Genomic DNA, 26,243 nt, shown 5'->3' on the forward strand with positions numbered 1-26,243 from the left:
CTTTCTTCTTTTTTTTTTTTTTTTGGTTTTCCTTTCTCATGGTTTCTCCCATTCATTGTAGTTCTTCTGTACAAGATGACTAATGTGAAAATATGGATGTTTAATAGGAATGTATATGTAGAGCCTATTTTATATTGCATGCCATCTTAGGGAGAGAGGGAGGGGGAGAAAATGTAAAACGTTAAAAACTAAAAATAAACAAATAAACTAAAACCCATCAAATTCTCTGATGTGAAAGTCCTTCATAACTTACCCTCTTCAAATTTTCAGTCTTACCCTCCCTCTACTACCATGTACCTTGGGAGCCAATGATGCTGTATGTTCCTTAATGTTCCTTGGACGCTCTATTCAATAACTCTGGGTATTTTCCCTGGCTGTCCCCCAGGCCTGGAACACTCTCTTCCTGGTCTCCTCCAAGTCCCATGTAAAACCCATCTTCTACAGGATAATCCTGAATTCTAGGCTCTTCCTTTCCCTGCTTATCTTCTGTTGATGCTGCCTATAGCTTGTTATACAGTGACACTCTCATGTGGTCTCTTTCTGTGAGCTTCTTAAGAGCAGGGAACAGTGACTTTTTTATTTTTTGTTTTTTTTTGTTTGTTTCTCTTTGTATCTCCAGGGCTTAGTACAGTACCTGACTGTTTGTTGACTGACTTATTGACTATTCCCAGTTCTGTGCTACATGAGAGCTAGGGAGTCCCTCGAGGGGACAGAATGTACAGGGCTCACAGAATGAACAGAGTAGACAGGTCATTCCTCTACATTGCTCACATAGTGATGGCTACAGGAATCTTAGGACTGACCTAGGGCCTGGGTGACCAGGTCTGGTACCAATCACTAGGAAATGTGGCCAAAGGAGAAAAGTGCTAGATATTTCAGGGCTTAGTAAGTCTTTCTGGCATTCAGTCAGTTATGGGTATGTGGGGTGGGAAGGAGTACAGTATCTTCCTCATCTCTGATCTGATGTAGGTACCTAAGAAGGTGGCGGGAAACAGACTTGGGACATAAGATTCCCAGGAACTTAGTTTGCAGTTCTACTTTAAGGAAAAGCTAATCAGTAGCTAGGTGGTACAGTGGAAAGAATACCACCCTGGAGTCAGGAGGACCTGAATTCAAATCCAGCCTCAGACACTCACTAGCTGTGTGACCCTGGACAAGTCACTTAACCCCAAATGCCTAAAAAAAATTGGAAAGAAAGAAAATACTGATCAATTAATCTTTTGACTTTTATTAAATTCTGTGTGGCAGGCACTGTGCTGGGTACTGTGGACAAAAAGATGAAAGTGGCATCAGTCCCTGACCTCAAGGAACTTACATTCTAACAGGGGAGTTGTTGCATTCTAACAACATCCATAAGCATTTACAAAATACATACAAAAGAGTACAAGGTAACCTTGGAGGGGGGAAGGGAGAAAAGATACTAACAGTTGGTGGAGGGGAGACCAGAGAGATCTGCAGAAGATCTCTCTGCTTTAGAGGGACAGGCAGTACAGATTTGGAATCCATTTGATTTTGTCACCTGTTACTGCTGCTGACTCATTGTGTGACCTGGAACATGACTCACTGACATTTGGACACTTCCTCTTTTTGGTCCTTAGTTTCCTCATCAGCAAAATGGGAAGAGGTGGGTTTGAACTTAATGGTGTTTGATGTCTCTTCCAATTCCAAATCCAGAATCTGATGGTCTCTAGCCTTTCAGCTGGGAGGAATAAAATGAGGCAGCTGGTGGGAGTGGAAGGGTGGAAACCTAGGCAAGGTACGGACTGCAGTATAGGGACACTGCCTCCCCTCCCCATTCCCATAGCTGTCAAGGTGTTGTGAAGAGAGAAGATGGGGCCTGACATGGAGCATTTGCTCCCCTTGGCCAGCAGGGCCACTGGCCCCACTCCGACGCAGAGCCTAGCCCAAACCTTCGTTCATAGGTTCAGCTCCCCTTGACCAGCCCGGCCTAGCCCTGACCAGCCAGGGACACTCTTTACATCCCTCTCCTTTGGCTCAGCAGACAGACATCCCATTGTCACACTGGCCCCACTTCCAGAAAACCTGAAGGTCTCACGGTGGAGTTGGATGAAGTAGGCAGACATGAGGTGGGGGAAGCCGGAGAGATGAAGGTCCAGGGGATGGCTGAAGGGCTAAGGGATGGACAGATGGGGGAACGTTTTGTCCTGTGATGTTTCTCCCTCAATTTTCTCTGATTCACGAGCAATTGAGGAGGAGGAAGATAATGGTGATGGTGAGGATGAGGACAGTACAGTTAGATCTCATGTCAGGAACGTTACCAATTGGAGACATTCAATTCAATTCAACAGCCATTTATTTGTTTGCAATGTGTTGTCATTCTTGCTGTATGACTGCTTACAAAGTTACTTGACTTCTCTGAGATTTCATCTGTAAAATAGGATGAAAATAGTTGACTATCATTTATTAAGTGCCTACTGTTGTCAGGCACTGTACTAATCATAGAGTATACAAAGAAAGACAAAGGAACCCTCATGGAACTTAAAGTCTGATGGAGGAGAGCACGTGGGAATAACTGTACATGCATGGTATAGACAAGGGTAAAGTGTAGGGAATTGGCTACCATCAAGACATGGTATTGAATTCTGGTGTTGAAAAGACAAAACAAAAGTGTTTCTACTTTCACTGAAGTGGGACTTAATCCCAGGTCTTCTGGATTCTTACTCTCTATCCTTAGCAATTAGTGCAGAAGGGACTTAGTAAATGCTCATAGATGGACTAACTATTCACTTACCACAGTGTTTCTCTGGCAGGGATGTCAACAGACCCTCTCATCAACTGGGAAGGACAAGTGTTATTATCACCCGCATTTTACCATGGACCCTCAGAGAGGTTAAGTGATTTACCCTGGGTCACACAGCTAGTTACTGTCTGAGGTGGCACTTGAATCCAAGTTTTCTTAGATGGGTAGAGCCCAAATCCAAGGCTCTATTTACTCTACCACACTGTGAATTACTCTGCCATGACCCTGTGAACCTTACACACACACACACACACACACACGTGTGTGTGTATGAAACAACCCCAAAGCTGATCGACATGCAGTCACCTGAAGCCAGACATGCCTCCACTCACTGACTCCTAATGTGCCCCTTACATAACCCTGTCGTCAATGCCCTGTCGGGTCCTGTGATGGGAGGAGTTGAGAAAGAGAAAGGACAATTTTGAGATGCTTCCTGGGTGGCTTGGCAGGTGGGTGGGGTGGCCTGGAGGAGGAGAAGAGAGATGTCCAAGATTTCCACATTCACACAAGGAGGGGAAGGAGAGGAGAGAAGAATGTCAATAGCCGGGAGTGGAGGAGGAAGGAAGATTCCCAGGGGCTTAGTGGCCCTAATCAAGAGGAGTGGGCTGGACTTCCCCGGTAGCTACAAGCGGGTGGGGCAGCATTCTAGAGCCTCATCAGGAGAGGATGAGGACTTGGGATGTTCTGGGGCACTTCCAGATGGAAATCCTTCCCTGCCTCGAGACTGTCTACTTTGTGAGAAGATGGGTGATCTGGCCACTGGTTCTCCAAAGACTTCTCATAACTTGCTGGCCTATTCACATCCAGATCCCTGTCTTGGATAGAGGACTAGGTGGTTGGCCCAGTGGATAGAGATCTGAGTCCTGAGTCAGGAAGACCTGAGTTCAAATATTGCTTCAGACACTAGTTATAGGACTCTGAACAGGTCAATTAACCTCTTTCTGCCTCAGTTTCCTCATTTACGAAATGAGGGGGTTGGCCTCAGTAGCCTCTAAAGTCTTCTCCTGGAGTAACCATCATGAAGTTACAGTAACTTTCAATTCCATGTTTATGAATTGTGTTGTGGATTACTAGTGGGTACCTCCTTTAGCCTGGGATGAACACCAAATATGACAGGGCAGGGTTGGGGATCATCTGTGCGCTGGATTGTCCTGTTTGATGGACTGCGTGTATTCAGTTGTGTCTGTCTGTGTGAGTCTGGCTGGAAGCCCAGCAGGTGAGCTTTGGGGGCTGGCTGTGTGATCCAGCTTATGGAAGATGACCACGTTTGTGTGACCTTGGGAGTGTGGTGTTGTGTCAGACTATGTGTGTCTAGCTGTGTGGATCTGATTGTGTCATCCAGCCCTGTTGGTCTGCTGGGGATTCTGATGGTGTGTTGGGCTGTGTTCCTCCACCTGGGAGTCTGATTCATTCTCTTGGGTTGTGGCTTTGGCCGTGCTTGCCTTGCTGGGTGCCTCCCTCCATTTGTGCACCTGGCTGTGGAAGCCTCATTTGGTTGTCAGACCCTCTTTTCTGACCCTAAGAGTCTGACTGTGGGAATCTGATTCAATTTAATCAGTTGCATGTTAGACTGACTGACTGTCCATGTCTGACTGTGCATGATGGTGGTGTTTGCCTGTGTCTGTGTTTGTCAGTCTGGCTGCATTCCAAAGCCAGTAGTGACAGATTTGGTAATCATCCTTGGTTTTGTGTTCTCCCCACATCCCCCCCCTTGCCTATTGCCTGGCACACAGTAGGAGCTTAATATATGCTTGTTTCATAATACTGAATTGAATCTGAGAGCTGGCAGAATCCCAGGATCTCAGCATAGGAGGTGACCTCATGGCCAAGTCGCCCATCTCACGGCTGATGGTCATTGCCCTCCATCATGTCCCTGATGGAAGTGTGGTCAGCCAGCCTCTACTTGTCAAGCCCCTAGGGCAGGGCCCATTCCCTTTGGGGCTCCAGTTTCTCCTTCTATGGAGCTTTCTTTCCACAACATCTGTTTGTTGTGTCTGGCTCCCTGCTGTGCAGAAATGGAATAAAGAATAAGCATTGTTATGAAGTGCCTACTGTGCTAAGCACTTTTACAAACATGACCTCATCTGATCCCCATAACAGTCCTGGGAGGTAGGTGCTGCTATTATTGCCATCTTTCAGATGAGAAAACTGAGGCAGACAAAAGATAAATGACTCGCCCAGGGTCAACTTAGCTAGTAAGTATCTGAGGTAGGATTTGAACTCAGGACTTCTTGATTCCAGGTCCTTCACTTTATCTCAGAAAACATCTGGTTTCTCTGATTTAGTTTTTCCTTTTCTGTTTAATAGACAGACGGTTTCTCCAACCTAGTCATTAAAAAGTTTATGTCATTTATTTAGGGTCTGTAATAACTCCTGGAGGGGCCATCATGGAGCTACCACAAACTTTCAATTATGTGTTTACCCACCTTGTGGATTATCAGCAGGCTCCTCCTCCAGCTTCCCAGGCTGGGACAGGAGGGGCTGGGCACCGAACTGAGAGTGGGTGGAGGTGGGGATCATCTGTGCACTGGATTGGCTCACTCTGGTTGTATTTGTTGGAGTGAGTGTGTGTTCAGCTGTGTTGGACTGTGTGCTCCACCATCTGAACTGTGTTTGTCATACTGGGAGTCGGATGGGTGTGTCTTAGTGCACAGGACACTGTGAGTGCCAGGTTCTCTGTACTAAGGGCAGGGCATATTGCCCCTTCCTCCTGCCTGGTGCTCTCTTTCTCCTGCCTTCTCCTTTTTCTGGTCTCTCTCCTCCCTCTCTTTGCTCCCCCTTCCCCATCTGAATGGTGCCTGTGACATCAGGGGTTAGAAACCAATTAGACTGGCCAGAGTCGGGGAGGGAGTACCCCTCCTTTTTCTATAAAGCACCCAGAGGGGCTTTGATTCCCAAGGAAGTGAGCAGCCTGGAAACATGGACCCAGGAGTCCTAGAAAGAATGCAATGGAACCCTGCGTCAGGTCATTGAAGTATCTTCCCTGGACACTATCAAAAACTCCTTTCTCCTGCTACTGCTAAAGGTCACTGACATCTTGGGCTGTATCCCTTCTCCATCTCAGCTACAGGCAGCCAGATGTTCAATAGGTAGAGCACGAGATCAGAGGTCAGGAAGACCTGAGTTCAAATCCAGCCTTACTAGCTTTAGGACCCTGGGCTAGTCACTTAATTGCTGCCTGCCTCAGCTTCCTTTAGTGTAAAATGGAGCTACCTCCCAGGGTTGTTGTGTGGATCAAATAAGATGATATTTGTAAAGTGCACATGGTATTTGTACAGATATTTATAAAGGATATTAATGAATACTTGTTTCCTTCTTTCTTTTCATCCTGCTTTGGAGGTATCAGTGCTAACCTCAAGGTGAGGCAGTGATGGGTTGCTCTGTGTAAGTTTCTATTGGTCCTGGATGCTTTCTTTTTGTGGTAGGAACCTCAACTGGGCTCCTATACTATAGGTCTAGAAGACTGAAGAGGGCCCCCTCAGAAAAAGACTGAAGAGGGTGGACTGCGTGACTCTTTAGACTAAACGCTGAGTTTTTTTTCTCTTTGTGGGGGTCATCTCCTTTCCCTTCCCCTATCGAAGGTCGAGAAGATTATATATAGGTCGAGAAGATTAAATAGGTCCCTGGGACATATGGGGCTCATTGGAGGAGGAAAGTTGTCTTCATTGTTCATGGACTCACATGTGAGCTCTTTGCATTGATTTTGATTAAGTTAAATAAAATCTATCCCACAATCAGAATCTTATTAGACACAGTGCTCACATAGGAACCTATGGCCCTTTTCCTATTTTTGTGGTGATACTGAACCAAATTCTGATTTTCCTAGTTGAAATCTTGGGTGGGGGCATTAGTCTTATTTACTTAGGGGGAAACCCTTAAGATTAAACTATGACCCCCAAAACTATTATACTGATGGGGCGGCTAGGTGGCGCAGTGAGTAGAGTGCCGGCCCTGGAGTCAGAAGGACCTGAGTTTGGATCCGGCCTTAGACACTTAACACACACACCCAAAAAACTAGCTGTATGACCTTGGGCAAGTTACTTAACCCCAATTGCCCTCCAAAAAGCAATCCCCCCCCCAAACCAACATTATACTGAGCATACCCTTTGACCCAGTGATAACACTACTAGTATTATTGAATCAAGGATGTGCTGGTTAATGTTTAACAAACAGTTTGGGGGTAGTGGTGGAATGTACATAGGACACACTTTTAAATTTTATCTGCTTTATTGTTCTCTCAATCATTTTCTTAAATCTAGACAATTAACAAAATAATAAATCGTCTTGATCTGTAGCATTTGCCAATTTCCTACATGCAAATACTCACAATGAAGATTTAACAATCAGCTCCTTGACAGTTCAAACGGGCTCTAGAACACTACTACCCATACTGCCAAAGAGACCAAAGAAAGAGACAGAAGACTCATATCTACAAAGATATTTGCAGTAGCTCTTTTTAAAATTGGTGGCAAAGAACTGGAAACAAAGAGAATGCTGGTCAATTGGGGAATGGCGGAGCAAGTTATGGTATATGAAAATGATGGAATACTATCTCACTGTAAGAAAAGATGAAGAAGATGGTTTTAGAGAAACCTGGAAAGATTTGTATGAACAGATGCAGAATGGAGGGAGCAGAGCCAGAACAATTTATGCAGTTGCAACAATGTTGCAAAACTGAACAACTCTGAAAGACTTGCTAGGAAGACCAAGAGTCCAGAGGACTGATGATGAATTTTGCTACCTACCTTCTGACAGAGAAATGATGGATCCCAAAGGCAGAATAAGACAGACATTTGTGTATATGTACAATGTGGGAATTTGTTTTGACTATGCACGTGTTTTTTTTCTTTTTCCAGTGGGGATGGGGTAGAAGGAAAAGGAAACAAATGCTTGTTATTTTTTAAAAATTAAATTTAAATTAAAAATTAAAATTAAAAGCAGAACTTAGATTCTGTGCCATGGATTATACCCACTTAACAGACAAAGAGGCCAAAGTTCAAAACGATTCTATGATGTTCCCATAGCCCCACAGTAAGCATCAGAGCAATATTTGATATATTTAATAGGTCTTTCCTGACTCCAAACTTAGCATTCTTTAAATAAAAAAGTTTTATTGATACTTAAAAAAAACATTGCTATAAGTTGCCAATGCTTCCCCCCTTCTCCCAATTGAAGCTTCCCTTATTTTTTTTTTTTTTGTAAGCAATCGGGGTTAAGTAACTTGCTCAAGGTTACACAGCCAGTTATTTCTGGGTGTGGTGGTAAGTATCTGAGCCCAGATTTGATCCAGGTCATCCCGACACTGGAGCTGGTGCTCTTACTCGCTGAGCCACCTGGCCACCCCCAAGTGAACCTTCCCTTATAAAGATACAGCTCAATGAAACAGACCAGTGCACCTGCTGGCTTTGACAACATAGGCCTCATTTTGGGCCCCTCGTTCACCATCGTTCCGTCCAGAGAAGATGGACCTGTCTCACCTCTATCTGGACTTTGAAAGGTCATCATACTCATCAATGTTCTAGAATCTTTCAGTGGGGTTTTTACCTTCCCATCACTGTGGTCACTGTGTAAATTGTCCTAATCTTGTCACTAATTCAATACTGCAGTGTACTCACCCTAACCACTCTTTACTACTAGCCCCCTGTAGTGTCAGACTTCTCCCAGCACCCAGGCCTTCCCCAGGGTCCAGGCCCCCTCCAGTGGCCAAACCTTGCCCAGTGGCCAATCACAGTGTCTACATTTTCCCCAGGAAGGGTCCAGGCTTCCTGAATGGCCAAGGCTTTCACCCAGTGTCCAGGCCCCTCCCCCCAGGGTCCAGGCCTCCCTCGGTGTCCAGGCTTCCCTCAGTGACCAGGTCTTAGTGTTTACACTTCCTCCGGTGGCCAAGCCTTGCCCAGTTTCCAGACCCAGTGTCCAGATCTTCCCCATGTTCCAGGCATTCTGAGTGGCCAGGCTTCTCTCCTAAAGTTCCAGCCTCCCTTGGTGGACAGATTTCCCCTAGTTGGGACTCTCCCCCAGCAACCAGATTTTCCCCAGTGTACAAGCCTCCCCCCCAGGCTCAGACCTATTGTCCATGACCAGGTCTCTCTCTGTGTCCAGGTCAGCCTGTTAGAAAAGGAGGGACCCCAGCAGTAACCAATCCCCTTTGAGTGTGAGGTGCTTACCGAGGCTTCAGCTGCCCCCTGACCTCTGGGCAGGACTGTGAGAACTGAAAACAATTCTGAATGTGGGCTCTGCAGAGCAAGTTATAATTTATAATGGGGCTATTCATTGACTCAGGAAAGAGCCCATCCAGGGGAAACACAGACTGGTTTTATGAGGATGGCTTTCGTAATGGCCTGTCATTAGAGCTGTAGGAACATGCCAGCTGTATGACCAGGCGCTCAGCCTTGTTTTCCACCTGGAGGAACAGGAGAAAGGACTGTGTCCTGGGCTGTTCCTAACCCTGGACTCCTGTCCTGCCTGTGACATGGTGAGACATTCCAAAACTCTCTGGTCAGCAGCAGAGTAAATGGACCTTGGGAATTTCTCTCCTGAATGAACAGTGTGGATCAGACTGGCAGCAAGAAGGAGCCTCAGATGGCAACAAAGTTGTGCCAAGGTCACACAGGAAGTGAGTGGCCAAGTTGGCATTTGACCCAAGGTGTTTTGAGGCTAAATCTAGCATGGTACAAAGTCACTCCCTAGCCCTTTGCTCATGTCAGGCCTGCATCCAGGAATGCCCTCTCCCCATCCACATCTACCTGTCAGGGCTGACAGGTATCAGCTTAAATGCTATTCTTCATTTTACTTTGAGAGGTATCCTGGTGGAATCAAGGGGTCACTGAACACTTGGGAACAGCTGGGTTCAAAGACTATATACAGTGTGTCCCCAAAGTTACAACGGAATTTACACTCCTAATATTTTTCTCCATCATTTCCTTAAATCTAGACAATTGACCAACCAGGCAAACAAATCGAACCTTGGTTTGTAGCATTTTGTCAATTTCTGAGCTGTAAATGCTTACCTTGATAACAATTGGATCTCATGATCAAATACGGGTCTGGTACTCCCTTAATAATAATAGCATTTTTATAACGCCAACTATGTGCCAGTCGCTAGGCTAAGTGCCTGGTCCTTAAATATGATCTCATTTGATTCTTACAACAATGCTGGGAGGTTAGGTGTCATTAACAATAATCTTCAATCGACAACTGAGGCACACAGAGGGTAAGTGACTTACCCGAGGTCACACAGCTAGCAAGCATCTGAGGCTGGATTCCAATTCAGGTATTCCTGAGTCACCAGCCTAGGTGTGCCGCCTAGCTGCCTGCTGTATCACCTATCTCGCCTTCGTTGCTGCTGTTTGTCCTCTGTTTCCCAAGAGGATCAGGGACATCACGAGTGACTTCTTGTGTTGCACCTGAATTGGATTTAAGAGAGGCAGAGTTGCACAAAGTCTCCAGCCTTACTCTCTCTTCCAGAGTCACAGAAGTCCAATGGCAGGACAATGTCAAGATGACTAATGATGGCTTGAGATGTGCACACCACAGCTCCTTCTTCAGCCACCTTCATGGCCGTTGGAACAAATTGTTCTCATCCACCTATTCCACCAGGGGGAGTCTTCACACCCTTTGTGTAGACACCCCCCTAACTCACCAATGGGTTACCCAACTCCCCCTAGGTCTTGCTTGATTATATGAGAAGAACTCATGGGAGTGGGAGGCCAGTGACGGCTCTTTGAGAAAAATAGTGCATGTCACTGATGGGGGCTGTAGCACCCACTAGATGGTCGATCCTGTCACCCCACTGGCAGGTAACCAATCATGAAGTTTTAATACCATGTTCTATTATCTTTCTATCCCTTTGAAGAAGATATCCCTAAGCTACACCTTAGAGAGTGAAAAGTCTTAATGTAAACACAAGAAAAGTGATATTTGGAGAGTTTTCCATAGTATGTTTCATGACTGGGGAGAGATAAGACCCAAAGTTAAGCCAGGGTGATGTGTGATATATGATGATCCTTCTACATTTTATAACCCCTAGGGCAGGGCTGGGGAACCTGCAGGCTCGAGGCTATATGTAGCCTTCTAGGTCCTCAGGCCGCTGCCCTAGACCATGCCCAAAGGAATAAGGGCCAAAGTAAAGAGAAGGGGAGTCCTAGTATTTGGTTATGTTAGGGCAGCTTCCTACTTAACTGGGTCATATTCTCTACTTACCTTCAGAAATGGGGATGAACCCTCCCAGGGTCCTGAAGGATCTTGCTTCCTCATCCATATGTATGGCCTCACATGGCCATTTCTATAGCAGAAAGGGATGAGAAAGAACCTGAAACAATAGAAAGAAGACTGGACCCAGGGAGTGAGAGAGACTGAAATTCGGATCTGAGCCTAGATGCTAACTGGCTGTGTGATCATAGATGAGGAAGATAGGTAGAACATTTATTAGGCGCCTAATGTATGCTTGCAGGCCCTGTGTTAAGTGCTGGAATGTAAGCACAAGTCAAACAGTGCCTGCCCTCACTGCTCTTGCCGAAGTTAATCATGATCTCTTAATCGCCTGATCCAATGACCTTTTGTTCTTATCTTACACCCCCCCCCATAGACTCTTCAAGTATGTACACCACCAGCCACCGTGATATTTCACAAACAACATGCATCTCCCAGTTCCCAGCATTTTTACTGGCCGCCCCCATGCCTGGCATACTCTTCCTCCTCCTCTCTGCCGCCTGCCTTCCTAAAATCCCACCTTCCTGATCCCTCTTCATTCGGCTGCCCCCCCCCCCATTATTCCTCCTTCTCGGTGTGTCTTGTTCGAATAGAGGTGTGCCCGTTCTGATTCCTCCACTAGACTGTGAGCTTGAGAGCAGGGGAGACCATCCCCAGCACTGAGCACAGTGTCTGCCCATATTTTGTTGCTCTTCAGCTGTTTTCCATTGTGCCCAACTTTTTATGACTCCATTTGAGGTTTTCTTGGCTAAGATACTGGAATAGTCTGCCCATTTCTTTTTCCAGCTCACTTTACAGATGAGGAAACTAAGGCAAACAGGGTAAAATGACTTGCCCAGGGTCCCACAGCGAGGGTCTGAGGTCAGATTTGAATTTGGTCTTCCTGACCCCGGGTTCAGCATTTTATCCACTGTGCTACCTAGCTGTCCACCTGGCACATGGTAGGGGCTTAATAAATATTTGTTTGCTGGCTAGATAATTGCATTCTAATGGGGGAAGAGAACACAAGTGTATGTGGGAGGGGGTGGGAGAAGATGGCAGGAAGATAAGATAAAAGCTCACCTATCAGAACCTGGGGTGGTTCCAGGGGTAGAGTCCAAAGTTCTGGTTCCAAGTTGGCCAGGATAGAAGTGACATAGTTTGGAGCTGGTGGCTTGAAAGTGATCATGGAGGGGCAGCTAGGTGGTGCAGTGAATAGAACACTGGCCCTGGAGTCAGGAGGACCTGAGTTCAAACCCCACCTCAGACACACTTAACTGTGTGACTTTAGGCAAGTCACTTAAACCCAATTGTCCTGCCTTGTCCCCTCCAAAAAGACAAAAAAAGAAAGTGCACATGGAGAAGTCATTTGATCTCTCAGAACCTTAGCTTGCTAATCTGTAAAATGGGGATTACTGTCCCACTCACCTCACAGGGGGTGTTGTGGAGTTTCAAATGAGATATTTTCTATAAAGCACTTTGCAGTCCTTAAAGCATCCTAGAGGTGCCGGCTGATGTTATTATTGACTGTTTATGAGTGTCCCCATCTCATCCCCCAGCCACTAGAATGGGAGCTCCCTGAAGGCAGGGGCCAGCTCTCACAGGACTCAGGCTCCTCCTCAGTAACTAGCTACCCCAATGATAGTGCTCTGAAAGTGTCTGTTGACTGAAAGAGTGAAGTCATTTGTCTTCCCTGTGCAAATGAACCTTGGAAACAAGGAAGGGAAGAAAGAAGAGAAGGAGAAAGGGAGAGAAGGAGAGAGGGAGTGAGGAAAGAAGAAAGGAAAGGAGGAAGGGAGGAAGGAACAAAGGAGGAGAAGAGGGAGGGAAGCAGGGAGGGAGGGAAGGAGAGAGTGAGTAAGCAGAGAAGAAAAAAGGAAAGGAAGGAGAGAGGGAAGGAAGGAAGGAGAAAGAAAACAAGGAAGGAAGGAAAGGAGTATGGTTGTTCTTCCTTCTCAAAGAGAACCCGAATGGCATCACCATGTTGGGGTCAAATTTCAGTGGGTCTGACTATGACTGATCAGACCAGTACAAGCTCAGAATGCTCTCCCACAGGTCAGGCACAAATAGTCCATGTGAACATCTGGGATGGATTCTCCAAATTTGCACATCTTGTGTTTCTTTTGAGCTACTTTAATTCTGTGGATCAATACCAAAGTTTTTTTTTTTTGCTTTTTGGAGGGGGAAGCAGGGCAATTGGAGTTAAGTGACTTGCCCGAGGTCACATGGCTAGTAAATGTGTTAAGTGTCTTGAGGATGGATTTGAACTCAGGTCCTCCTGACTCCAGGGCCGGTGCTCTATTCACTGTGCCACCTAGCTGCCCCAATTCCAAAGTTATTAAGAGAGACCTTGAGAAGATCCTCATTTCTCTTCTTTTGACCACATGCATAGGTAGAGAGGGGGAAACTGAAGCCCAGAGAAGGGGAATGACATGCCAAGGTCTCACATTCACTCAGTGGCAAGGCTGGGTCTGGGATCCAGATACATGGACTTCTTTTCATGAGGTCTTGGACATAGCCCATCCTGAGATGTAGCCTTTTTTAGGGGTGGGAGTAATGGCAGGGACACCCCCACCTCTTCAGCAAGGGCAGTCTAGGTTCTTGGGGAAATACAAGAACAGAGGAAGGAGGAAGCAGGCATCCACTGAATGAGGGAGTCCAATATAGAAATGGAAGATTTGGATATAGCTTGACCCGTTGATGACTCCACCGTGCCCTCTAGTGTCTTAAGTGAACATCAGCTCTTTCTAGATTACACCAGGACCTCAGAGCTCATGGGATCATACAATCAATCTTCCTCATTTCATAGAAAAGGAAACTGAGGTGCAGCGTGGTGAAGAAATTTATCCACTTCACCTAGAGGAGACTAGGCGTCTCCATGAATAGAGCAGAGACCCTGGAATCAGGAAGACCTGAGTTCAAATCCAACCTCAGACATGCACATTATCCAATGTGCAGTTGAAACAAAGTAAGGAGAGGACAGTTAACCCTCTGGACTACAGAAGGAGGATCCAAAAAGATCCCAACAGGCTCTTAGCTGTGTGAGCCTGAACACGTCACTCCGTTTGCTTCTGTTTCCCTATCTGTAAAATGAAGATAATAATAATAATACTTACCTCCCAGGGCTGGTTATGAGGATAAAATGAAATAATATTTGGAAAGCACTTAGGAACCTTAAAGTGCTATATGGATGCTAGCTATTATGTTATTATTAAATGCTAGCCAAACCTAACCGTAACCCCAAACTCTAACCCTATCTTGAACAGAATCTGCCTCTTCCATTCTCCCATCTTGTGGACAGTCAAACAATTGGATACTGAACTATCCCTGGAGCCAGAAGCAAAGACTAGTTTATCAATGGGCCCCTGTCAGTTTGGCGTAAAGTACACCTGTTCTGTCACTGGTCTCGTGGGGTGCCATATTTATCAATATTCTATCATACTATCCATTTTTTTATGTTACTAATATTTCCCCATATTATCAATACTTCATCATATTTATCAATATTTTATCATATTATCCATATTTTATATTACCAATATTTTATCCTGTTATCAATATTTTGTCATATTATCCATATTTTTGTCATATTTATCAACATTTTATCATATTGTCAATATTTTTGTCATATTTTTATCAATAAATACCAATGTTTATTAATATTTTATGAGATAAAGGAAGAGGATCTGGCTTATCCAAAGTGTAGTTGAAGTGAAACTGGTAGAGACAGTTAACTCTCTGGACTGCAGGAAGAGGATCCCCAAAGACCCCAACAGGCTCTTAGAGCAGCAGAGTTGAATCTAATAAGATGAAAATTAACAGAGGTAATTGTGACGTACCATACTTGGGTTCAAGAGGATCAACTTCCCCAATAGAAAACGAGAAGGTTGTGGCCAGACAGCAATTGCTGTGAAAGGAATCTAGAGACAGACCAAGGTAGAGTGAATGGAGTGAAGTCAGAACAATCTATACAGTAAGCACACAAACAGAAAAGAAAATAAAAGAACTCTGATCAATGGAGTGACCTCTCATAATCCCAAGGAACTGATGGCGAAATACGCCTCTTGCTTCTAAGTGATGTAATAGATATAGAATGCTGGACCTGGTGTCAGGAAGATTCAAATTTCAAAGTTTCAAATCTGTCCTCAGATACTTACTATCTGTGTGACTCTGAGCAAGTCACTTAATCCTATCTGCCTCAGTTTCCTCATCTGTAATATGAGCCCAAGAAAGAAATGGCAAAACTACTCCAGTTTCTTTGCCAAGAAAACCCTAAATGGGGTCATGAAGAGTTGGACATGACTGAAAAACTACCCAACAAAGAACTTTTGGCAAGAAAGGTGGTGGGCTATGAATACTGAATAAGGCATACATTTTTAGCTGTGTTTAGTATGTTGATTTGTTTATGTATTTTTTTTTAATAGAAGGGAAGGTTTTATCAAGAGAGGATTATTGGGAACGCACAATGTTACAAAAAGAGAAAAGGGCATCATTTATAAAATGCTAAATTAAAAAAAAGGAAGACAAAGACCCTAGGGTCCTAAGGGACCACAAGTGCAACACAAATTCATGGAGTCCCTGGTCAATGTCCATGTACGTTCTCATTTCCTCCAGTGGTGTTGATATACTTTGGGAGGCGTTTGTTTAAAAAAAAAATGCCCATCCCTACCATAAAATGTTAAAAAGACTTGCAGAGAGAAAAGAATTATTTGCTTGTAATTATAACCTGCCTCACCTGCTTTTCCATTTTATTGTTTTATGTTCTTTCTAGATGCTGATGGTAGCATATCTCAAAGTATAAATGTGTTTTCTCTGTTAGGAATAAGAAAGGGCAGTTGAACCTCCAAACAAAGAATCTATTGTTTTCTCAGATACCCAAAGTTACTGACTCTCTCTTTCTTGGATTGTCATAGATGTTGTTTTGTAAGCGATGGGACCTTATTTCCTAGAAACAAATAACTTTGTCTCTTCCATTTGCCCAATCTGGAATATGTTCTTATCTCTGTCAGGCAATCATATTATTTAATGTTGTCCCAAACTCCTCTTCTCAGCTTTCCAGTTCACCTGATAAGAATGTTGCATGTATCTTTGAGCTCTTTGTCCCCTCCCCATCTCCCTAAAGCCATGATGTGGATCCTAGGATTTAGTAATTGTACACTTATACAATATACTACATGTATATTATATGTATGTGTATTATAAATGTGTGTGTATGTATACACACATATACAATAATAACATTTATCACTAGAATGGCCATGATTGGTTTGGAATTCTGCCTAAAATTCCCATACTGCATGGCTGTGAGAAATAAACTTTGAACAAGCCACCTGCTAACCAGAGTGTGGTTTTGTTTGTACCATGATAGTTGAAAAGATCCATCAACTTGCACTCACATTCACACTTAAGTCCCAAGAGGGGTTACCCTATAAGGGACAGCTCTTAACACTGTAGTTTACAGGCCCCCGACAGGTGTGCTTCTTATTCATAATCAGCCAGTAGTCTCAAGATGCTCTTAGAAAAAAGTATTTACTCAAATGGCAGAGCAAGAATCATAGTTTCAAAGCATTCCCCACCCTCACCTTTGATCTGGGGCACACTCTGTAACAAAGTTACAGGGATAGGGAGAAGTCGGCTAAATTCAGTGACATATGTGGGGCCAAGGCAGCTCACAACCTTAGAAATGAAAGGGGAAAAAGCTTTGATGCCCTTTTTCTCTCGAGGCTCATTGCATGATGAGGCATGAATGGCTTTGTTGGATGACTCTCTCCACTGCTCAGGTGGGCTGGCTACTTGCAGGGTATAGAATCTCTGCTGGATTCCTTGGGTTTCCTTTTCGGTGGGTAGCTATAGTCTCTGCCACTTCCTGACTCAGGCATGGATGAGTGCTACTGGGCTCTTTGAGACCTCGGCTCTGAGGTTTATCACCTCTCAGACAGGGTATGGGGAAGGTCTATTTAATTATTCTTCCTGGTTCAGAACTGGGTTCCTTCAGTAAACAGCCTCGCTCTAATTTATGTTAAGCATTGATCACATTCCCCACATTTCTTTTTTCTCAAAAACCAAAAAAAAAAAAGAGAGAGAGAAAGGTATGGAATGTTTCACTTACCCTTAATCACCCCAACATTTCAAACATCACTCAGGGCCATCAGTTTTGTGAAAATCTAAGGCAGCTTCAGCTTCTATTTTCTACTCAGAGGTGGTTTTTGTCTTTCATTCTATCCCAATTCACTTGTATGTCACAACATCACCTCCCTGATGTCATGGTCCTCTTCAAGAACAAAGGACAAAAAACAACCACATACTCTCTCTCTCTTCATGGCTACCTCTTGGAAGCCTTAGCTCAATTCAAGGTTCAGCTCAACTATTATCTAATTGGTAGACTCCCACTGTACCCCATTCCTGAAATTATTTCGCAAATAATTTGTATTTATTTGTACACCATTTATTTCCCAATAGAATGTAAGTTCATTAAGAACAGAGTCTTTTGGGGTGGCCAGGTAGCGCAGTGAGTAAGAGTACTGGCCCCAGAGTCGGGATGACCTGGGATCGATTCCGGGCTCAGATACTTAGCACCACACCCAGAAATAACTGGCCATGTAACCTTGAGCAAGTTACTTAACCCCAATTGCTTAAAAAAAAAAAACAGAGACTTTTAATTTTTGTCTTTATGTCTCAAGTGGAACACAGGTGTTTGTTGAATAGAATTGAATTGAACTGAGCTTTCATGACCTTTGAGCTTTTGGTGAGCTTTGGTTGTTGTTATGTAGTCATTTTCAGTCTGACTCTTTGTGAACCCATTTGGGGTTTTCTTGGTGAACATATTGGAGTAGTTTGCCACTTCCTTCTCTAGCTTATTTTACAGATGAGGAAACAGAGTTAAGTGACTTGCCCAGGGTGACAAAGCTAGTAAATGTCTGAAGTCATATTTGAACTCAGTGAGATGAGTCTTGCTGACTCCAGGCCTGGCACTCTATTCACTACTCCACCTATATTTATGTTCCAATGTATCCCCACCCCCTTTCATTCCCAGAGAACCATCCTTTATAATAAAAAAATTTAAAAGAGGAAAGAAAAAAAAATTCCAGTAAAACAAACCAACATTTTGAAAAAGTTCAATGTTACACATAGTATTCCATGCCCATAGTCTTCCAGCTCTGTAAAGGAGTAGAAAGAGTGGAGAGATACTTCTTTGGAGCTAAACTTTATTATAATTTCAAAGCATTCGCTTTGTATTATTTTGTTGTTGCTATTCCATTTACTTTGTTGTGGTTGTCATGTGTATTGTTTTTCTGGTCCTCCTTAATTTATTTTGTATCATTTCATGGAAGTCTTCCCAAGCTTCTCTGAAGTCATCATTTCTTCCATAGCCCGGTACTATTCCATTACATTCACATACCAAAATTTGTTTAGTTCTTTCCCGGTAGATGGATATCTACTTTGTTTCCAGTTCTTTGCTACAAAGAATACTGCTGTCAATGTTTTTGTTTATTTTAAGACCATAATTCGTGGTTTGACCTTCTTGGAGTATACACCCAGCACGGGAACATCTGGGTCAAAAGGACATTTTTCATCACTCCCTTTGCAGAATTCCAATTTGTTTCTAGAATGATCGGACTAAATCACAGTCCCTCGCATATTTTCATCAAGGATGCCTTTGCTCCGTAAGTAGACTACTGTCATAAAGAACTTACAGAGATAAGACAACAGGCATGTGTATGTTGGTAGTTACTGAAGCTTTCTTGACCATCTTTTTTAGTAGCAAATCTATCCATGATATTTCTCCTTAATCATTTAGAGTCCACACCTCCAAATTCGATATATTCAAATCAATACCTTCCATTGTGGCTATCCTAGCCTACATTTGGTTTCATCTAGCTTATTTCCTCATTTCTACTTCCTCATATGGAATGCTGGGGGATGAAAGATGAATCCAAATTGTTGGTTCCACTCTCATCCATGATAAAAACCAGTTTATTATAAAAATATAGAAATGTTGATGATCTGGTCCATTTCCTCCCCTGTTGTCCTTCCAGTTCCATCTTTAAATGTTCTTGGTAGGATCTGGTTTAATTGAACCTGAAGCTAAATGTTCAGAAAACTTGTATTCCCCCTCTACTGATTCTCATGGGTTTTTTGTGTGATAAACCCAATGTTTCATAGTTTTAGATCTGCTAAAAATTCAAATGAGCTCTTGGATGGAATTAAGAGAAACATAGTGTCCAGCTCTAGAGAGATAATAAGTCTGTTATGTCTGTCTTCTTCATACCAAATCTGCAATATTGTGTTTGGTCCTGGGTGTGACACTTTGGGGAGGATACGAATCAGCTGGAAAGTGTCCAAAGTTGGGATGAGAGAGGGGAGAAGGAGGAGGAGAAACAAGAAGTTGAGAGGCCAAGCTTTGTGACATTGAAGGGATGGTTGAAGGGGAAGTTTAGCCTTGAGGAAAATTGGGAATGGAGGAAGGCAGAATGATGGTTATTTTAAACTGCCTGAAAGGCTACATGGAGAAAGATTCAATTTATTCTTTATTGAACAACATTCTTACTAACAGAGTTAGTAAAACCAGGAGCAGGGAGGCAGATTTAGACTCTACGTAAGGAAAAACTGCCTACTTGTTAGCATTGTCCCCAAAATGGAATGGGTTGACTCTGGAAGTGGAACCCATAAATTCACGGGTTCCCTTTCATTGGGGAGGGATGAATGGCCATTTCTCAAGAATGTTATAGAGATCGTCTGGATTAATTATATTTTGGGTCCCTACTGTTGGGGGTTTAGGGGTGCTCAGGACCCCAAAATACCAACATGCTGGGTCTTGCCTGAATGAATTCGACCTAAGCCTTCATTCAGCCAAAGTAAAACGAAGTTTATTAAAAGACTCTTAAGGAACCTAAGCCTTTGTATAGTTAATTCAAGCAGGCCATATTGAACCTTGAGCCTTTGTCAGGCTAGATAGAATCTGAGTGCCTTCATGTAGCAGCAAGCACCCCAAGCATCCTCAGGGTTTGCTGCCAGCACAGGTTCTTGGATCTGCTTTGTTAAAGGAAAGCAACTCAAAATGGGTTAACAAGCTTACTTTAATCAGTCAGACATATATCGTTTACCTTGTTCAGGGGAAAAAGGTCAGCACCCTGAACTTCAAAGTATACAGGCAGAATTATCAAGACAGAAACAGATCAAGTAGACAGATTTCCAAACTGTCCAACCATTACATCCATACCCAGTCAACATCTGGGTTTCAACATCTGGGTTTTTCAAAGCCGGGGGCCTCAGGACAACAGCTTCCCAGAATCCATATCAAATCACAGAACACTTCTCAAAATGAGCCCCCAAACAAAGCTACACATCAGGGCTTATATAGCCTTCTCCTGGCTCAGAGAATGTAACAACCTTTTGGACCCACTGGCCAATCAAAAAGTATCTACTGAAAAACAAGCCTCCCACCCCAGGCTTCAGGTGCACTTTAGCCTAGGGGCAGGGAAGATCTTCCAAATTTGCATTCCCATTACACTTCATGGAGGCAAGACTGTGGGAGGGATTTAGGGGTGTTCTAGTAGTCTGGGATGATGGGAAGAGGGGTTCAGGGGGGATCTTGATGGGACTGAGGTCAGACTCTAGGAACCAAGAGAATGGGATTTTGATGGGATCAAGGGTGGGAGGAGATATCTCACTTCTCTTTGGAGATATTAGACAATGAAGGGCTAGGCTAGGTTAAAGGTAACAGAGATTCAGTCATAGTGATAATGGAAGGCTTATGGCTTCAGGGAATGCCAGATCCAGTGGGAAGATTCAAAAAGAGTTCAAGGGGGTTCCCAGAGCCTATACCCCACCATCTCCCAGCTCTGGTATTCTGTGATTGAGGTAGGGATAGACAAGGACAAGTACAGAGGCAGGGGCAGAGACTGGTCCTGTGCTATTTAACCATTTCATAAATGATTTGGAGAAAGATTAAATTTGCACTTGAACTAGGAAGAGTAGCTGTAAGTGATAAAGTCAATATCCATAAAGTTCTCACCTGGTAATGATGGGGTTCAAGCTCTGGGAACCCCCTTGAATTTTCCCACTTGATGAGGCATTTGCCTGAGGTCATAAGCCTTTCATTATTGCTATGCCCAAATCTCTGTTACTATTAACCTAGCCTAACCCTCCATAGGCCAGCTACTTCCCACCCTTGATCCAATCAAAATATCTATATCCAAATATGTTACCCTTAAACTAGCCTAGCCTTCCATTGTCTGTCATCTCCAGGTAGCCTTCAGCTATTTCCCATCCTTAATCCTATTTCTGGAGTCTGACCTCAACTCCATCAAAGATCCTCCTTAGACTCCTCCTCAAGACTCTCCCCAAACCCTCCTCTAGACCAACCTAGATCCCTCCCACAGTCTTTCTGTATGTAAGATACATCTTGCCTCTATGAAGGGGCTGAGATTCAGTCTAGCTCTGACTCAGTTTGTATCAGATTGTTCTGACCCACTTGTCAACACAAGCATCACAAATATTAAGGCTCCTTAAGAATCTTCTCATTATGGTGAATCTTTAATTTTGTTTTACTTTGGCTGAGAGAAGGCTTGAGTCAATTCATTTGGCAGGACCCAGTGTGTTGGTATTTTGGGGTCTTGAGCAAATTCTAAATCCCAAACCTCAACAGTAAGAACTTTGGGCCAGATCTAATAAGATGAAATTGAATGGTGATAAGTCTGAAGTCCTAGTATTGGGTTAAAAATAGTCAATCTTATTGTGTGGGATGACTTGCAGTGAAGTTTCCCCATTCTGAATATCATATATCCATTCTTATTCCTTGTATTTTGTAATTAAGTTCAGTATTGTTTCCCCGTGTGTGTGTGTGTGTGTGTGTGTGTGTGTGTGTGTGTGTGTAAGTCGTGTATTTCAAGGTAATGTAAGAGCTACTGAGTATTAATACAATTGATTGGATTAACTACTGAGACCAAATTAGAGGTGTTTCTAGTTTGGAGAGTTTGGGGAAAGGAATGGTAGCGTGAGAGGTAACAAAGGGTTAAGTTTCTATAGAACTGCAAGAATTGCTGAACAAGGCTACTGATAAGGAGGAACAGGCAGTAGCCTTGGGAAAGTTGAGGCAGTAGCCTTCTGAAGAAGCTCAGTCCCTGGTTCCCAGAAAAAAACAACTAGATAATACTAAAAATAATGAAGAATGGAAAGGAGCTGGAAGCAGCAGGCGGATTTGACCAATTAAGGAACAGACTGTAGCCTTGGAGCACTCAAGCCCAGATAAGAATGTGTCTAGGGTAAGACTGAAGGGGGTTCAGTATTCTGAAGTTGTTACTGAGCTTGCTTGCATAGTGGACCTCATGTATTATGTATATTATCTAGCAAGATTAGAGCCTCATTAATAATAATTATGTTAATGTTTGTAACCCTTTTGCTTATTTAACCCAACTTTAGCTTCTGTATGGCGGCCTCCTTTCCCGGGCATTGATTATTCTGGTGACTAGACCGCCCACTTCTCCAGAGATTCTACTAAACTTCCTATCTTCACTTTGAGGTCTTCGAGTAGTCAATTTGGGGTAGGGTCTCTGTACCCCACCCATTATTATACCACTTGTCTTTTCAGTGGTTGAGGGAGGGACTAGTGGGAAAGAGAGAATTTGAAACTCAAAATTAAAAAATAAATGTAAAAATAAATAATTATTAAGATCTCAACTGGTAAGAACTTTGGACAAATATAATAAGATGAAATTCAATAGGAACAAATTTAAAGTCTAACTTCGGTTTAAAAAATCAATTTTTCTTATATTGCTTTCTCAGTGGGCAAGAGAGGGGCTGGCAGAAGGAAGAGAATCTGGACTCAAGTTTTTAAAAAAAGATTGTTAAAAATAAATAAGTATTGAGGAAAAAAATCAATTTTGCAAGCATGGAGCAGGGAGTTGTTGAGAGAAAAAAGGTCAAGAGTGAGAGAAATGACTATTTCTCTCATATTGAGCTAATTATTAAAACTGGGGAGACCTGAACTTTTCCCCCCCGTCCTATGTTCTTGTCCAGTATCTCAAGGATAGGCCTGATGAAAGACAGGATTTGCAGTCTCCTCATACTGGGTATTGCTACTTCACCCAATTAACTCAGACTTGGATGGGGGATATAGATTCTTTGTCTAGATTGCCCAAGACTGTGTGTGTGTGTGTGGGGGTGGTTCTGGGTATAGGGATAGTCTCTCTAGTGTCAGTCTCAGTCCCTCATTGGAGTGAACTCCATTTCTCTTTGTAAAGTCCACTTCTCATTAATTGTTAACCAATCAGAGTTGATTGCCACCCAAAAGGGTACATGAGCCATGAGCTTGCCACCATGATTATCTTTGATCTAAGAGAGATGGCCAAATGACCTTCCTTTTATTAAAAAAATGTGCTGGCATTATTAATGAAATAATTAAATTACCCAGAAATTCTGACCCTTGAAGATAAAGATACAGTCGAAGGCAAGAATAGGGATAAGGGGCAGAGATAGAACTCTCTAGTTCTAGATAGGGACAGATGAATTAATCAACAAACATTTATTAAGTTTTTTATAAGTTTTTACTACCGTGTTTCCCCGATAATAAGACCTATCCCGAAAATAAGCCCTCCCCTTACTGTGTAAGATTCCTCTAAAATAAGCCCTCCCCCGAAAATAAGCCCTATTGAGATTGCTACTGTAGTGAAGGTGATCCCCTGCGCTACACACTACATTACGGTACCCCCTGAATGCACCGTCCCCCCCCTCCCCGGGTGAAATGCACGCCGGCTCCGAGCTGCATCCAATCAGAGCTGCAGCAGTGAGCACGTCATCCTGTTCTTCCCCAGTGATTTGCTTGCTGGCGCCATTGAGAGCAGTGCCGTGGAGGAGAGCTGAGGCAGGACAACATAAGCCCTCCCCTGAAAATAAGCCCTCTGGTGTTTTTCTTTCCAAAAAAATTAATAGGACAGTGTCTTATTATCGGGGAAACATGGTATGTTCTAGCAACTGTACTGAACACTGAAAATGCAAAGCAAAATTAAAGTCTTTGCCCTCAAAGGGCTTACATTCTAACAGGGAGACAGTGTGTTTCAATATTATTCAATATATATTATATATAATAGTATATATTATTATATATAATCAAGATACATACAAAGTACATACAAGATAACCTAAGAAGTCAAGTCAACAAGCATTTATTAAGAACCTACTATACCTATATATACTGTACCTAGAGTTGGAGGTGAAGGGACTAGTAGTTGGGGGAAAATAGGGAAAGACTTCTGCAGAACAGAGATACAACCTGGCAAAGGAAAAGAGACAGGGAGAGATGGGGACAAGGGCAGAGATAGGGACAGGGACAAGAAGAGACACAAGGACAGAGAAAAATACAAGTTTAGGGATAGATAAGAGAAATAGAGATAGAAACAGAGATGTGACACAGGTAGGGACAGAGAGTAAAAGAAAATCAAACACCCATGATCCCATCCCCAAGGTCTCCTCCAGCAGAGTGCCCCCCCCCCCCACTCATCCTCAATGTCTCCCTATCTATTGAACCCTTCAAGGCTGTATATGAACAAGGCTATATCCCTCTTATCTTTAAATAACCTTCATAACATCCTCCTGGCCCCACTATTATTTCTCTTCTTTTCACAAACTTCTAGAAAAAAACTGCTTGCCCTCACTTTCTATTCTTTTTTTCACTTTCTAGCCTCTCACTTGCTTCTCTATCCATTGCAAACTTCTCACTTCCTCATTCAACTGACACTATGCTCCCTCTCTTCTTCTCCTTTCCTTCTCTTTCCGAGTCCCAGCTGATATCTCAGCTTCTACTGGAAGTCTTTCCCAGTTTTTCTTAATTCTAATGCCTTCTCTGTTAATTATTTTCCTATAGCCTGTTTGTATGTAATTGCTTGTTGTCTCCTTCCATTAGACTGAGAATATGATGTCTTCAGCAATGTTGTTGGCTGCTACCACACTGAAGGTAAATTATTGAACTTGAAAAAGCTACAAGCCAAGACTAAAGTAGAGGAAGTGTTTGTGCAAGATTTTTTGTTCACAGATGATTGTGCACTCAATGCAGCCTCTGAAGCTGAGATGCAAGAAAGTATGGATCGATTCTCTGCTGCTTGTGCTCATTTTGGCCTAACAATTAACACCAAGAAAACACAGCTTCACCAGCCAGCACCACACCATCCTTATGTGGAACCATGAGTTATAGCAAATCGAGAAAGATCAAATGCTGTGGATAAATTCCCTTACCTTGGCAGTGTACTTTCCAGGGATGTACACATTAATAATAAGGTTGATGGAACATAGCTGGAGCTAGTTCAGTGTTTGGGAGGCTCCAAAGGAAAGTGTGGAGAGAAGAGGTGATAGACTGAACACCAGACTGAAGGTCTACAGAGCCGTGGTGCTGACCTCACTGTTGTGTGCTTGTGAAACCTGGACAGTCTACCAGTGCCATGCCAGGAAACTGAATCACTTCCATTTGCATTGTCCTAGGAAGATTCTGAAGATCCCCCTGGCAGGAGAAGGTACCAGCTACTAAGGTAAGGTCTTTCTTGAGCTGAACTGCCAAGCATTCAAACTCTGTGGCAAACAGTGCAACCCTGACGGGCTAGCCACATTGTCAAAATGTCAAACATGCTTGCCTAAAAGACTGTTATGGAGAATTTACATGTGGCAAGTCCTCCCATGAACGTCAGAAGGAGCAGTGCAAGGACACTCTCAAGGTCTCTCTAAGGAACCTTGGAAGTGATTGTGTGACAGGCGAGACACTGGCACGGGACGCTCAGCATGGCCTGCCCACATCAGAGAAGGATCTGTGCTCTATGAGCAAAACAGAACGGCAATAGTTCAAAAGAAAAGCAGCATGCACAAATTTCGAGAATCCAGCCCAAATGTTCACAGGGACTATTTGAGCCCGACCTGCGGCGGGGCATTCCAAGCCCATATCGGTGCGCTCAGCCACAAGCGGACACGTTGTACCTTGACTCCAACACGGTGAAGTCACGTTGGTCCTCTCCCAGCATGAAGGACAATAGCCACCGATATGCGTGCATGCGTGTGCGTGTGCGTACGTGCGTGCATGCCCCCCACTCCCACCCCAAGTTCTTCCTGGGCAGGGCTGCTGGTCGTGCCTCAGTGTCCCCAGCGGGAGGAACAGTGCCGGGAGCACAGCGAACACTTAAATGTCAGAGATGACTTGGCTGAACAGACAGAGGGGCAAGGAAAAGGCCGAGCCCAAGGACTGTGCCAGACACTGCCGGCTGGGGGATTCCGGAGAGACACACAAAATCCCCCACCGGCAGGGTCCAGGACTTGG

At 43.7% G+C, this 26,243-nt stretch overlaps 1 long non-coding RNA gene across 1 annotated transcript; it reads right to left on the reverse strand.

Annotated features, from left to right (window-relative positions):
• Nucleotides 1–1,207: 1,207 nt before the first annotated feature.
• LOC138153884 (uncharacterized) lies at nucleotides 1,208–26,233 on the reverse strand. Its single transcript, XR_011166491.1, has 3 exons — nucleotides 25,178–26,233; nucleotides 9,985–10,164; nucleotides 1,208–2,388 (listed from the first exon to the last, which is right to left on the reverse strand). It is a non-coding gene; the product is annotated as an uncharacterized lncRNA (long non-coding RNA).
• Nucleotides 26,234–26,243: the final 10 nt, after the last annotated feature.

Source organism: Petaurus breviceps, unplaced genomic scaffold, assembly GCF_028583685.1.
Source record: "Petaurus breviceps papuanus isolate PSGF00001 unplaced genomic scaffold, PetGlider_PUasm1.0 91041, whole genome shotgun sequence".
In the NCBI taxonomy this organism is placed as follows: Eukaryota; Metazoa; Chordata; class Mammalia; order Diprotodontia; family Petauridae; genus Petaurus; species Petaurus breviceps.